Source organism: Muscardinus avellanarius (assembly GCF_963383645.1).
Source record: "Muscardinus avellanarius genome assembly, chromosome: 3".
Lineage (NCBI taxonomy): Eukaryota > Metazoa > Chordata > Mammalia > Rodentia > Gliridae > Muscardinus > Muscardinus avellanarius.
The window spans coordinates 101,462,954-101,476,960 of NC_137788.1; positions in this window are offsets into that span (position 1 = coordinate 101,462,954).

A 14,007-nucleotide genomic window follows, 5' to 3' on the forward strand; every position below is an offset into this window, starting at 1 on the left:
CTGAGCCCCAGTACAGAAGCTGTGTGACCCCAAGAATGATGGCTAAGCAATTAGTTTTTCCTCTCAGTCCTTAGCATGTCCCTGCATTCCAGTTGGCTTCGGACAACTGGCATTCACTCTGCACTATACAAACAGAAACTAGTATATTTGGACCAACCAACAAAATGAGAACTTTATTATGTGTAGTTAGGGCTCCATTTTTGCTGCTCTCTTCCCCCTACCCCTAATCACCCCCTCTGCCATCCCTCCTCTATTTGATAGCAGTCTGTCCCTCCTGTCAGCGGTGTTGTAACCTCTTTCCTCTCTTCCACTCCTTGTTGTTCCTCATTTCTTTTAACTTTTGATAAATATTTAGGTATAATGCATTGTGGTAAGTGCTATCTGGATATTAAGTTAATGGACAGGATACTATCTCTATCCTTTAAGGATTGATTTAGGCAACCACATGACTGAAGTACCTCAGCTACATACCCTGTAGCCCATTTCTCTTAAGGAAAAGTGAGACTGTTAGCTTTAACCTAGCTCTGCAGATGAAAGCTGTTATTAGCCCAAATAATGGCACTAATCCACATCCACACTCTTAATGTTAGAAAAATGAAATCGGGGATTAATTAACCCAACACTGTCCTGAGGGTCTATTTGCAGACATTTTGTGGCGCTAATGCAGGAATGCCCACGACCGTGCTCTCTTCCTCCCCGTGGCAGTCTCCTCCTTTCACATCTCTTATCAAAAGCACCAACCGCTATGCCCTTTGCCAGATTCTCAGACCACTCAAGACATGAGTTTTTACATGCTTAACAGAAGACAGATAATCAGAATTATTTTTCTTTAGCCTTTCTGAGGTTTTTATTTACGTGCTTTCAGTGGTCATAGGGCAGAAGCCCAAGCTAGCTGGGAAAAAGGGAAGACGCCAGGGAGAGTATGTTTCTCATCCCAGGAAAGCATTCAGCCTAACTCTTGCAGCCAAGTTACAGCACCAGAGAACAATGCGATGCATTCCTGGGCAGGTCGTGGGACCCTGGGCGCTCGGCCTTGTGGAGAGAGGTGCCAGACACAGAGCGCTCCGAGAGCAATCCTGCAGAGCTGCCCCTGGGCGCAGACATGAAATACGGGAGAGCTTCGCATTACACAGAGACCTGTAGCTCACACCTGGTTATTGATGGCCTTGGTGGAGGCCTCTGCCCCCACCTCCACTTGGGAAACTGCCTACTGCTAGGGGGGTTGGGCATCTTTGAAGCAATGTAAAATAAAAAAAGAGATGCTTTCTTTATACTCTTTGCCCTCTCCATTAGTCTGAGCACAACCATGAGGACATGTAATGCATGTGCCTATTCACACATACAGGAGGTAAACATATATGACATAAACGTAACCTTTCAGGTTGCCTAAGAGTTATATAGTCATCGCCTCTATCCAACAATAATAATAAAAGCAACCCAGATGCCAACAAATTTTTCAAAAAGTCCAGCCATATCTAAGGAAAATTACAAAGGTTGCATTATCAACACAGAGACAACTGTTTGGTTTGAGAACTGGTATCTCCTGGGAGGTGACTGGGGATGGATGGAAAGGGCATGGGGAAAAGAGACTGAGGGTGGAGGATGGCCACCTGGCAGTGTGGCTAAAACTGCAGGTCTCAAGGCTGGCTCACAGTGGACAGGATGAGCTGTACATCCCACGTGCTCTGATTGATGGCAGTTTTCTACAACTGATTGGGGGATATGGAATTGCTGAGCCTGCTACTCATGACCTGTTGTTTTAAACACTTGGCTTAGTAAAGAGGATAGCTTAGGATTCCAGGGGTGATCTCTGTAAGAGAGGCATTGGAAGAGACCAAGCAGTGACTTGAACTAAGCTTTCCTGGAGCTGTTTTTTCTTTTTAGGTTAATTGACAAGTTTTAGGCAATAGCCAGTGGAGTATCATTAATATACCTAGCTACCTAGCCTTAAAAGGTAAAGGGGAAGAAAGAATTTATAAGCTCATTTACCCACTTCCCAATCATGGCCTAAATTATCGCTGAGCATCTTTGTGGCTCTTCCTCATTTACCTAAGATGTTTTAGTTACCCAGCATTTGAGAATACAAGATATGCATTTCTCTCTTTGCACCCTAACTCTGAACTACTTTGGTTTACAATTTTGCTTTGCTCATTTCCATTTGTCCATGGGTCTGGCTGGAGTAGATGGACATGGGAGCTCTCTTTTTTACCAAAGGAGCCAAAATCTGGTGATTTTATGTCAACACCACCAGCCTGTTATCACCCTGACTGAATAGGCTATGCTAAGTGAAGACAACAGGAAGATAATTTCATTCTTTGATAACTCCCAAAGTAGGCTTCCCCCTAGAATTTTTGTGCACAAATGCTTGAACATATACATCATTCTCACAACAACTCTGTAGGGGTCGAGTACATTTTAAGGATGCCATTCAGAGAAGCTCAGTGATTTGTCCAAGATCACATGGATAGAAATGGCTGAGCCAGAACTCAAATCTATGTCTTTGACGTCAAATCCTGTCTGCTTTCTTCAAAGCCTGATGATGCCTTGTTTTTAGGCAACAAGAATAAAACAGAAACTGCTACAGCACACTCAGCCCTACAGAGGTTCCAGGATAGCATGTGAGCAGAGGTTACAAAGGAACAGCTGAGCCTCCTCATCTAATGCCCTTCCTGCCACTGCTTATGTGTGTTCCGCAGAGTGGCCTGTATGCAGACAGCTCTACTCCTAGTTCTCTGTGGTTCTTTTTGCCTCTTCAGATTAACATTAAAATTTTTGTTTTAATATATCTAGTTCTTTTCAAGTGATACCAAATGTATAGATAGAATAGAAATATTTGTGAGAAGCCATGAGAGGGAATTATTAAGACTTTGAGCTGGGTATGGTGGTGCATGCCTATAATTCCAGTACTTGAGAGGCTGAGATAAGAGAATCCCAAGTTAAAGGACAGCCTCAGCAAGAAGTGAGACTTTCATCAACCTAGTGAGACCCTGTTTCAAAATAAAGCCAGGCATGGTGGCACACGCTTATAGTCCCAGTATTTGGGAGGCTGAAACAGGAGGATCGCAGTTCACAGTTCACAGGTAGCCTCAGCTACTTAGGCCCTCCACAACTTAGTAAGACCTTGTTTCAAAATAAAGAATAAAAAATAGGGCTGGGAGTGTAGCTTACAAGTTGAATGTTTCTGGGTTCAATCCCCAGTACCAATAAACAAACTTTGTTGAGCTGGGCATGGTGGCGCATGCTTGTAATCCCTTGGGAGGCTGAGACAGGAGGATCACAGGTTCAAAGCCAGTCTCAGTAAGCAGTGAGACTTTCAGCAACTTAGCAAGGTCCAATTTCCAAATAAAAAGTAAAATTGATCTGGAGGTATACCTTGGAGGTAGAATGCCCACTGGGTTCAAGTCCCAGAAACACACACACATCACCACCAAACACCACACAGACTTTGAGCTTATAAGGTACATATTAGAGTTTTCTTGAGACTTTTTTTTTTTTTTTGGTGTGGTATCAGGAATGGAACTCAGGGGCATTTGACCTCCGAGCTACACCCCCTGCCCTATTTTTAATTCCTTATTTTGAAACCGGGTCTCACTGAGTTGCAGAGGGCCTAAGAGGCTGAGGCTGTCCGTGAACCGTGATCCTCTGGTTTCAGCCTCCCGAATGCTGGGATTATAAGCATGCGCCACCACGCCCGGCTTTTATTCTCTATTTTTTTAAATGGCCTCATTGAGTTGTGAAGGGCTTTACTAAGTAGCTGAGGCTGTCCGTGAACAGTGATCCTCCAGTCTCCGCCTCTGGAATGCTGAGATTATAAGCATGTGCCACCACACCAGGCTCAAGACTTCATTCTTTTTTGAAATGATATCAATCCCTGGGTTAGAAAAGAACAAGGAATAAGGGTGCTAAGAAACCACCTTATCCTAAGCCACATATCTACTCATGACCTAGTAAAGATCCTGGGTCCTCTAGCTGAGACGAGCAATTCATCTCCATCAAGAAGGGGCATTTACCTACATAGTGAGATGAAGCAGACAACAGATTTTCACTTGATCAAAATCTTTTGCTGCTTCCAACCCCTCCTCCCACCTTCATTCAAAATCTGGACCTCTGTTTAGGTGCAAGGCAGTGAAAAAGCATCTTCAAGAGAGGGTATGAGCCGGGCGTGGTGGCGCATGCTTATAATCCCAGTGCTTGAAAGGTTGAGACAGGAGGATCGCACATGTTCGAAGCCAGCCTCAGCTACTTAGTGAGGCTCTCAGCAACTTAGTGAGACCCTGTTTCCAAATAAAGTATAAAATAGGTCTGGGAGTATAGCCTGGAGGTAGAAAGCTCCTGGGTTCCACCCCCATTAAAAGAGAGAGAGAGAGAGAGGGAGAAAGAATGAGAATGCACAAGGGAAACCCTGTTCAATTCTGAAATGATTCTATTAGAGAACAAGCCCTAGAACCCCTACCTATCCCACTGAGGCACCCAACTGTGAAGGCTGAATGGGAAGTTGTAGGCTGAGGTGTTCATTAATTACAGACCTGGGAGGCTCAGCTCCCTGACCTGGGCTCTACTTGAGCTGGGGAAGAAGACTTCAGGAAGAGTCTACCTAGTAAGGATTTCTCTCCCAGTAAACCTTACTCTTTGGTCCATTGATCTTGGCTCTCACTGCTCTCCCTGCTTCCCACCCCCACTGCCTCCGCATGTGGGCTCAGAAGTCATCATCTAAAGAATTCCACTGCTCACCTCCTGCATAGCAGCATAGCCCCATGAGGCCGCACACCAGATGGAGGGGATAAAAGTGCTAGGTCATGGCTTCTAGCAAGAGGCTTTTTCTTAAACTAACCCTGACTCTTAGAAAAGAGGCAGAGCAGGAGAGTGTCGGGTGATCTGCTAACGAAATAGGTTTTGTATAAAAAGGAAGAACATTAACTTGGCTTTCAGTAGACATTTCTTCACTCCCATCTCCAGATCTACTCCTGGTCTCAAATCTACTTCTTAAGTAGACGTGATAAGGCGTCTGAGTAGAATACAGAGATTGTCAAACCAAAGTAAGTCCTTTCCAACTGTAGGGACCTATTCAGCATGTGCCCTACACATGCTGAGGTGGAAGCCAAGCCTGGAATACATGCCTTGTTTCTTAGGAATATAACTATAAAGTAAAAGGAAAGGGTATGAAAGGTAGACTGGAATTCTGAGGAAACTGAAAGGTTGTTAGCAGGCCTTCAAAAATGTTTGAGTAGAATAAACAAGCCGGGTGTGGTGGCGCACGCTTGTAATCCCAGCATTCGGGAGGCTGAGACCGGAGGATCACAGTTCGAGGACAGCCTCAGCTATTTAGTGAGGCCCTCCGCAACTCAGTGAGATCCTGTTTCAAAATAAAGAATTAACTACTTAGTGAGGCTCTCAGCAACTTAGGGAGACCCTGTTTCCAAAATGAAATATAAATGGGTCTGGGAGTATAGCCCGGAGGTAGAAAGCCTCTGGGTTCCACCCCAGTACCACCAAAAATAAATAAATAAATAAATAAATAATTAAAAATAGGGCAGGGGGTGTAGCTTGGAGGTCAAATGCCTCTGGGTTCCACCCCCAGACCTGCAAAAAAAAAAAAAAAAAAAAAAAAAAAAAAAAAAAAAAAGGGATGGAGGAAGTTCATTCCTAGAATCACTATGTATTTTGACTGACAATGTACAGAAATAATAACTACAAAGAAACAAAACAGTTTAATAGACTGGGAAACAGAAGTATTAGAATAAAGGAATCAGATGAATGAGATTAATCAGAGACAGATTTCTACAGGATGTGACTTTAGATTTGGAACGTTACAAGATAAGGTATGAACTGCTTGAGGGAAGTCAGGGGAAGGCATTCTAAAGAGAAGGAACTGGTCTGTGCTAAAACTTAGAAACAAGAATGTGCAAGCAATCTATAAGCAATTTCAAGCACGTCCACATTATACACTTTGGGGAATACAGAGAAATTAGAATGCTGAGATCAGGGCTTAAATAATGTAAGATGACTATGTACACAAATTGTCAAATGGTTTAGTCCCCTATAGAGCCACACAGCGTCTTGATATATGTCAGTAAACACCAGGGCCCTTATGAGAAAACACAAGGATGAGTTCATTTGATACATATACAGGGAGTAAAAGAGATCTATACTGTAAAGCTTAACAAAATTCTATGTATCATTAGATACAGATCCTTATCATATGAGAGTCTAGGATAATATAAGTAGGAGATATTACATATTCTATCCAGACCTGCGATATATCAATGTAGACTTACAGGCACAGGATATAGCATCCATCAAGCCAAACTTTTAAGAAATTAGAATGTGCAAATGGAATGATTTAAAACAGAAAATATGTTTCTTTCGCTCATTGTCAACTTAAAATTTGATTGATTCCCTATATTCAATCAGTATACTGGATTTTTGTGGCCAGCAGATTTTTCATATCTGAAACCATAGTGAATAGAGTAAACAGAGGGGAGCCACAAAAAGCTTTAGAGAGAGCCGGGCATGGTGGCACACGCTTGTAATTCCCGCACTTGGGAGGCTGAGACAGGAGGATTGCACAGGTTCGAAGCCAGCCTCAGCTACTTAGTGAGGCTCTCAACAACTTAGTGAGACCCTGTTTCCAAATAAAATATAAAATAGGTCTGGAAGGATAGCCCGGAGGTAGAAAAACCCTAGGTTCTACTCCTAGTACCACCAAAAAAAAAAAAAAAAAAAAAAAATTAAATAAATAAAAATAAATAAATAAATAAATAAAATTATAAAAAGAAAGAAAGAAAGAAAAGCTTTAGAGATCGCAAGGCCAGTTCATTATTAAATGAGGAGATAGTCCTAGAATACTATGAGACACTGGAGCAGCAGCCAAAGATGGGAGAATTCTGATTTTATGTTCTCTAATTAGAACTTTGGTTTCTTGAATCTGGTTAAAAACAGTTACCTATCTAGCTTCTGTTGCACTTTTTGGCTGAACTGCCCTAACTTATAAGGATAAAAAACACCAGAGCAACCCTGTTCTTCCATAGCAGTTTCCTGGTACCATTTTCAGAGACAGAATGTATCTTGAATTATGGGTCTGACCCAGAGTGGCAGTGAGTATATAATTGTTATGTACACAGAGTAAGCCAAAGGTGAGCAGTATCCTAGGTTTCTGCTTTATTTAATTGGTATGGTTTGGTGTTGGAAGGCAGCCACTAACAGTGATAGCATTTGTTAGTATCATCTTAGTTTCCCCTATCCCCTAGGCAGTTTATAAAAGGTGATTTCTGAAACCTTTCACAGAAGAAAAGCTCAAGGGTTTACATTCAACTGTGATACCATGATGGATTCGTTGAGAAGCATGTTTCAGGTTGCACTATAATTTCCCTATGTAATATAAACCCATGGAATCTGACATAAGCTGATTGCTCATGCTGGTTATTTTATTTGCATTTCTGAATGGAAGGGATTTCAATACTCATAAAATATCTAGCTGACTTACTATTTCTCATCTGTTCTCCCAAAGCAGCTATTATAAAATAGCTCTAGAGACAGAAGTCTCAACTTGTATGACTGGTTAAGCAACCAGGAAAAAGTTATTGCTCAAAAACCAATTAAAAAATCAATATGGAATCTGAGGCTAAACCAGAGATATAGTTATTCTCAATACCATCTGAAAGGTAGTTTTTTTTTCTCCTAAATGTTAAATAACCGTGTTCCTTATCTTCATTCTGTGGGAACAGGCAGTAGCTTCTTGAGAACTCAAGGGGTTAGGGTTTCCTTAAGTCTTTGTGGAGATCTAGTGTTAGCAGACACAGCCACTAGTATAAACAGGAACACAGGTAAATGAATGAGATCCACCACCCAGGAATATAAATATGCCTCCTCACCAAAATGTTAGAAATCAGACTTCTGAATCAGAAGATGCAATCATGCCTCCAACTTACTCTCTGGAGATTTACATTCTATTAACCTATCCAAATAATAGTAATTTCTGCTTGTTACAGTAGGTTTGGCAAGGTCAGATGAATTGCTAGAGAGGTAGTGGTCATCAGTGAATGGCAAAGCCTGATTCTCAGTTTTCTGCTTCTAAGTCATTGTTCAAATGGTCTCACATTGGATAAAATTAGTATATTCTTCAATCTTTTAGTACAACGTTGGGCCTACTCTTCTACTCCATTTACTTTCATCATTTTCCAGTTACTGATTACATGTCTAATTTGTACATACTCAAGGACAGGGTTCTGTGTCTATTTAAAAATATGTATTACAGGATCATAACCCCGATGATCCAATTAGTATATATTTCTTGACTGAGACAGGCCAATAAAGATAGGACATATTTTTCTAGTTACCTAAGAGAGGAAACATCTTGATGGTTTAGCCATGTGAAGAGGTAGAGTTGTCAAGGATACAGAATGAATTAGGAAATTCAAGTTAAAAGAGTAAAAAACCTTTAGTGCCGTACCCCAATATTCTTTTATTTAGTTTTTCTAATTATGACATGTGCTTACTTTCAGAATTAGTGACTACAGAATACACTTTTTTTGGTACTGGGGATCGGACCCAGGGGGCATTCTACCTCTGAGCTACATCCCCGGCCCTATTATTATTATTATTATTATTATTATTATTATTATTATTTTGCAGGTCTGGGGATGAAACCCAGGGGCATTCGACCTCTGAGCTACACCCCCCTGCCCTATTTTTTATTCTTTATTTTGAAACCGGGTCTGAGTTGCAGAGGGCCTCACTAAGTAGCTGAGGCTGTCCGCAAACTGCAATCCTCTGGTCTCAGCCTCCCAAATGCCGGGATTACAAGCATGGCCACCACTCCTAGCTCCGGCCCTATTTTTTAATACTTTATTTTGAAACAGGGTCTCACTAAGTTGCAGAGAGTGTCACTAAGTAGCCAACGCTGGCTGCAAACCTGCAATTTTCCTGTCTCCTCAAGCATGTGCCACCATACCCTGCTAGGATACAGCTTTGATATTAACAAATGAGTTCTGGGAAATTCACCAAATACGTTCTTCTTAAAGGAAGGGGCCTCTATGAATCTAGGTTGATTTTTTTTTTTTTTTTTTTTTTTTGCGTGTCTAGGGATAGAACCCAGGGACATTTGACCTCCGAGCTACACCCCCAGCCCTATTCTTTATTCTTTATTTTGAAACAGGGTCTCACTGAGTTGCAAAGAGCCTCACAAGGTAGCTGAGGCTGTCCGCAAACCTTGATCCTCTGGTCTCAGCCTCCTGAATGCTGGGATTACAAGTGCACGCTACCACGCCCAGCTTTAGAATGACTTTTTGAAGTGCTTTTATGGGAAACACTTAAAATAACTAACTCATCAGTCACTTTAGTCAAATGAGTGAATAAGAAACAATGAGCTAATCTTCTGTGGCAGTAGCCTCTACCTTACTAATACATTTTCATGTTCTTCTCAAACCCCCTACCACTAGACAACATGCTACTTGTGAACAAGAATTGTATTTTATACTTCATAAAGGTAACTAATAAATATTTGTTCATTGACTGAATGAACAAATAAATCTATTAGTAGTAATACCTTACTTAATGCAATCAATTCAAAGCTCAGACCTGTAGTTTAACAATTAACATTTTATAGTACATTGTAGAATAGTTTATATATAAATATATAATATATATATATATATATATATATATATATATATATATATATATATATATGTTTTATGTGTGTGTGTGTGTGTTTGCAGTACTGGGGATGGAACGCAGACACAGTCTACCTTTGAGCTACATCCCCAGCCCAATTTTTTATTCTTTATTTTGAAACAGGGTCTCACTGAATTGCAAAGGGCTTCACTAAGCAGCAGAGGCTGGCTTCGAACCTGCGCGATACTTCTATCTCAGCCTCCTAAATGTTGAGATTATAAGTGTGTGCCACCACGCCCGGCTAGTTACCTACCATATTTTAAAATATAAATCTGAGGTTCTTTAAAAACCTAAATTTTGATAAATTAAAATAAGCCTACTGGATGGCTGAGCATGGTGGCATATGCTTTAATTCCAGTACTTGGGAGGCTGAAACAAGAGGATCTCAGATTTGTGGACAATCTCAACAAAGTAGCAAGACTTTCAGTAAGCTAGCAAGACCCTTTCAAAACAAAAATAACATAGAACACCTCAGAGAGGAAGAATGCCCTTGGATTCAACCCCCAGTAACTAACACACACACACACACACACACACACACACACACACACACACACGCACGCATGCACGCACACGCACACACACATGCGCGCACATACACACACAAGCATTCACTAGAGTCCTTCCAGTATATAAACCGGCAATGAAAGAAGACTCTTAGGTATCAGGGTACTCAGGATGTTGAACTGCATGTTCAAGTACAGTTTTTGTTCTGTTTTGTTTTTAAAGGTGTTACTACAATTGCTCAAATAGACCAATAATAAATTAACAATAAGTCTTCATAGCCAGGGCTTAGCTGAATTAGAATCCCTGGGCTCCCACTAAGGGCTAAACTCCCAAAGAGATCAGAGTCAAGTAAATTAAAAATCCAGCTGAATTTTATCAGAGGGCAAAGTTTGAACTTTGAGTACCCCAGCAACCAAGGATAAATTATGTAAAAGATTAGCAAAGTGCCTTCATCCACACCCCAGATAGAGAACATATTTCTATTTCACTGTGACTGAAGCAAAAGCAGCAATGTATTTGCCTGCCAAGAACAGCTGTGGCTACACTCTATAAGAACACTAAGGGATTAAAATTTAATTGTAAAGCTGCTGCTACCTGAAGTCAAAGCTTGCACTTTGGCTTCAGAAAAAAGCTGGGACTTCAGCATACTGAACAGATGAGAACAAGAGCTGGCCTGCTTCTAACAAAAAGCGTGTGAGTGTGCTCCTTAAATCTTCTCCCAAACTGCTTCTCCCTGTATGGCTTTCTGGCTACAGGCAGGAGTGCTCAGAGAAAAGGGAACACAGCTCTTTTCTACACTTTAAAAAGTATATACACAGTTCCAGAATGCATGAAATTATAGGATGAAGTCAGAAGAATTCAGCCTGCATTCTCTGAATATTCACTTTCTTAATTTTGTTGAGCATCACCTGAAGCCCAAATAATTTATTTTCTTGAAGTTGGCTCTGTCAAGATGGACCTAAGACAATTTTAATGTTACTACAGACAAAGAGAGATAACTATCCCCTCAGCTCTCATCAGTATTAAGGAACATTGCCTAAGGTTTGTACCTTTTGATAACTACTAAGAGTATAACTGCTGCCTAAAATTCTCACTTTAAAAGCTCCTCCCACAAATTATATTTTTGACCAGTGTCTACTAAAGTTTATTCTCTTTCACTACCTTTTTTTTTTTTTCTTCAGTACTGGGCATTCTACCTCTGAGCTCCTATTTTTTATTCTTTATGTTGAAACAAGGTCTCACTAAGTTGCAGAGGGCCTCAATAAATAGCTGAGGCTATCTGCGAACCTTGATCCTCCTGTCTCAGCCTCCCAAGTACTGGAATTATAAGCATGCACCACCACACCCAGCTTCTTCCATTACTTTCCCCTATAATCCTTCACAAACTTTTTGTTTGATTTTGAAAGAAGACTGATGTGAAACACAAGATATATATAAATACTTCATATTAAAACTTTAAAAAAGTTGTTTCAGTGAGTTGGTCGAAGTTCTTTTGAATCATTACAAACCAAGGTTTACTGTTTCTTGTGTATTATTGTACACTTCAAGCAGTTAGAGGCTGAAGTCCTTTATAAAGTTATGTGATCTAAATGATAAAATAGCATTTTTTCTTAAGTGGCTAATTAATAAGAAAAGTAACACAATTAGAGTGAACTTGTTTGAGAGACAGAAAAGCAAATATGCATTCTTTATTTGAAGCACCAGATTTCATCAAATGAACTTATATACTGTGAAGGGTTCTTCTGGCAATCCATATCATCCTTTTCATTTAAAACTCTTCTCCTAATTAAATTCTCCAGGAAGACGTTGCTGGAAAAACCACTGGACCATCACCACTCCATTATTAAATATCCCTGTGGCATTACCATATCTGGTTTGAAATTTATTCCTTTTTTTTTGTGGTGCTGGACGTACCTCATGCATTCTAGGGCCTCATGCATGGTAGGGAAATTTATTCTTTTGTTCTTGTTTTGATATAAGCTGTGGAGTGATATATTATTAAAACTAAAAATATATATCATGACTTAATAATATATATCATGATTAAAAGTAACAAGCTATTATGTAATTTTAGGTCACTTCCCATCTGTATCATTGGAAGATTTAATCTGTCCTCTAAGAATAAATGATAATATGAAAATAAACTCTTAAAAAAAAACTTTTTTTGGCAGTACTGGGGATGGAAACCAGGGGCATCCTACCTCTGAGCTACCCCCACCAAGTCCTATTTTTTATTCTTCTTTTTTTTGAAACAGGGTCTCTGAGTTGCAAAGGGTCTCACTAAGTAGTAGTTGAGGCTGTCTTCAAACTGTGATCCTCCTGTCTCAGTCTCCCAAATGCTGGGATCACAAGTGTGCGCCACCATGCCTGGCTAAATATAAACCCTTTTAAAATAAGAACTAACTGAAATCCAAGTTACTCTTGGTTTAGATTTTAATATAGTAAGTTTTAATGATTAAGTTATTTTAAGCAAAGAAATTTGATTGGGGAAGGATGCAAAATTCTACTTATGAAAAAAAGCTAAAAATGATTCAAGATCACAATTTTTTTTTGGTATCCTATTATTCTCTCCACTTAGAGAACTATGTTGGATCTGAAAAGAAGAAAGATGTTTCCTAAAACAAAGATCAATAGGTTTCCTAAAGTAAATTCTATTATCAGTAGTGTAATAGGTTTGGAATGAGCAGTTTACACCAATATCTAAGCACAGCTCTTTTAAAGACTGCTGAGCAGTCCATATATCCTAGATGCTAATGATTAAGCAATAAATATATATTTAATATAGGTCTGTCTAAACTTTGTCACTGAGACTTTAGCCTTGAAGGGTAAAAGATTAAATATTCTGCCAAATGAATCCAGGGAAAGCTTTTGTGAACTTCATGTTTGAAAGGGATATCTTTTTTTTTTTTTTTTTGGTGGTACTGGGGGTGGAACCAGGGGCTTTCTACCTTCTGGGCTATACTCCCAGACCTATTTTTATATTTTATTTGGAAACAGGGTCTCAGTAAGTTGCTGAGAGCTTCACTAAGTAGCTAAGGCTGGCTTCAAAACCTGTGTGATCCTCCTGTCTCAGCCTCCCAAGCACAGGGATTACAAGCGTGCGCCACCATACCCGGTGAAAGGCATATCTTAATAGAGAAAAATGGTGCCTTCTACAAACCTCAAATTAAATTCCAAGAAAAAGAAAAAGGCATACAATAAAGAATACACTGTCCTGCTGGGCGTGATAATGCATGTCTACAATCCCAGCCACTGCCTCTTTAGAATGAGGCAGAAGAATATCAAGTTTGAGGCCAGTCTGTCAACTTAGAGATACTGTCTCAAAATAAAAAATAAAAAGAGCTGGAGACTTAGCTCAGAGGTAGAGCACTTGCCTAGCATGCATGAGGTCCTGAATTCCAATCCCCAGTACCACTCCCCAAGAAAGTACATTGTTCTAACTTTTATTCTTACTTTCCCTCTTTTAAAAAGAAGAGTCCAGCTGGGCGTGGTGGCGCACGCTTGTAATCCCCGCGCTTGGGAGGCTGAGACAGGAGGATCGCACGGGTTCAAAGCCAGTCTCAGCTACTTAGTGAGGCTCTAAGCAACTTAGTGAGACCTTGTTTCCAAATAAAATATAAAATGGGTCTGGGAGTATAGCCCGGAAGTAGAAAGCCTCTGGGTTCCACCCCCAGTACCACCACCAAAAAAAAAAAGAAGAGTCCACCTGGGCGTGGTGGTGCACGCTTGTAATCCCCATGCTTGGGAGGTGGAGACAGGCGGATCACGCAGCTTCGAAGCCAGTCTTGTGGGTTTAAGAGACCCTGTTTCCAAATAAAAATATAAAAT